Source organism: Cebus imitator, unplaced genomic scaffold, assembly GCF_001604975.1.
Source record: "Cebus imitator isolate Cc_AM_T3 unplaced genomic scaffold, Cebus_imitator-1.0 Scaffold1019, whole genome shotgun sequence".
Taxonomy (NCBI): Eukaryota; Metazoa; Chordata; class Mammalia; order Primates; family Cebidae; genus Cebus; species Cebus imitator.
Genome location: NW_016108334.1, coordinates 145,668 through 147,787, shown reverse-complemented (window position 1 = coordinate 147,787; position 2,120 = coordinate 145,668). Strand labels below are relative to the sequence as shown.

General features: G+C 58.7%; 1 long non-coding RNA gene across 1 annotated transcript; it reads right to left on the bottom strand.

Annotated features, from left to right (window-relative positions):
* Positions 1-230: 230 nt before the first annotated feature.
* LOC119469919 lies at positions 231-1,854 on the bottom strand. Its single transcript, XR_005198779.1, has 3 exons — positions 1,816-1,854; positions 591-690; positions 231-243 (listed from the first exon to the last, which is right to left on the bottom strand). It is a non-coding gene; the product is annotated as an uncharacterized LOC119469919 (long non-coding RNA).
* Between the last annotated feature and the right edge of the window lie 266 nt (positions 1,855-2,120).

The window sequence follows — 2,120 nt, the reverse complement described above, 5'->3', positions numbered from 1 at the left end:
TGGCCAGTGCTAGAATTACACCACTGTGCCCCAACCAATTACTCATTTAAAGTTTGCATGCAGTGTGCAACCATCACCACAACCAGCCTGATCATACAGGAGTAGGAGGAGACTAGAGAGAAGCTCGGCTAGGGGACAAAAGTGAGGCAAAGGACAGGGGACTGGCTCCTCAAGACTCACCCACAAAGTCATGCTCACTGGTGGCATCCGTGCTGTTGACAGTCATGACCCCAAAGTTGAGTTCTGGGGGTGGGAAGAAGCGGGGTTGGGCTGGAGCACAGGGAGTGACCTCCTCTCCCAGAGCCAGGTTGCCCAGGCTCCTCCCCCTGGAAAGAGGATGGGGCGGGGCAGGAGCTGGGGGGAGGGATCTTTCGCACAAACCCAGGAGGGAAGCAGGAGCCCTGAGTCTCTCAGTACCAGGCACCCCTGCCATGGGTGACTGCTGGCCTGGATGACCTCAGTGCTCGTAGGCAATGAATGAGGTTTCACCAGGAGACACAGGCCCCTGCCCTCTGGTGTCAGGTGTGTCTACAGGTCCTAGTGAGTGCTGAGGGTGACTCTACTTGGAAAATAAGGGCAGAGCATCTGACCTGCTGAGAGCAGCTGTTGGTGCACACCCAGGGGATTGCCCGCAATGGCCCCGCTGCAGGGACAGAGATTCATGGTGACCAGGGCTCCTAGCAGGCATCCCTCACACACACACACACACACACACACACACACACAGAGAGAGAGAGAGAGAGAGAGAACCAAGTCCTGATTTCCAGGGCAACCGCCTGAAGCTCAGCCCCTTCCCTGGCCCAGTTGCCGCAGGTGTGCAACACTTGTCCCCAAGTGTCCCCGGGACACTTATGTCCAAGCACTGAGTCTCCTTGGGTGCAGAACACTTGTCTCCTGACACACGTCCCCATGTGTCAGGCTGAGGGCAGTGGGCTGGGCTCACCAGGAGCCTCGCTGAAGAGCTCTGGCCCTGCTCAGACACATTCACCGGCTTGATCATCCCCATCTTAGTGAGAGCAGGGGCTCCATGCAGGGTCCCCCTCTGAGCGGATAACTCGGCTTTCTGTCCCACTCTGCCCTTCCCAGCTTGACTGTCAATCCCTAAGGCTATGCAGCAGCCACCCCCACCAGGCCCTCAGGGCACTGGANGCCCAAAATTGCCCCACTGCAGGGACAGGGATTCGTGGTGACCAGGGCTCCTCAAAGGCATATGACCCCTCCCCAACCCCACTCACACACCCCAACAGAACCAAGTTCTGGTTGCCAGGGCAACCACCTGGAGCTCAGCCCCTTCCCTGGCCCAATCAAACTGGGTGCACACTTATCCTCAAATGTCTCCAGAACACTTATCCCCAAGCACTGAGTCACCTTGGGTGTAGGGCCCTGGTCTCCTGACAAATGTCCCCATATGTCACGCTGAGGGCAGCAGGCTGGGCTGGCCAGGAGCCTCACTGGAGAGCTCTGGCCCTGCTCAGAAACATTCACTGGCTTGGACATCCCCATCTTACTGAGAGCTGGGATTCCATACAAGGTCCCCCTCTGAGCAGACAACCTGACTTTCTGTCTCATTCTGCCCTTCCCAGCTCATCTGTCAATCCCTAAGGCTATGCAGCAGCTACCCCCATCAGGCCCTCAGAGCACTGGAGCCTCACCCACCTCCCCAGGGGCAGGACACTGATCCACTTCTGCACCTCCAGCAGCTGCTCAGAGTCTCGGGTCAGTCCCATGGTGTGGCTATGGAAAGCCAAGGGTCGGAGGGTCAGGGCAGCCGGGATCTTCCCCTCCAGCATGGCCCCTGCACCTCACTCAACTCACCTCAGAATCCAGTGGCTCCAGTGGAGGGGCTTGGCCCTCTGCAGGTGGCTGTACCTTGGGAAGAGGACATCATGTTCCCTGTGGGAGAGGAGGAGCAGGGGCTCAGGTGGAGGCTGCGGCAAGGTCTGCTGGTGACACAGGAACCCTGCAGGCCTGGGTCACCCCTGAAAGAAGTGTTGTCCTGCAGCACTGCACCTGAATGAGGGATCCAGGATCTCCCAGGGAAAAACTGCTCTCAAGGGAAAAAGAGGCTGGAACTGCGGCCGTGCGAACCACACACTGGGCCTGAGCTGTGGGGCTCCTGG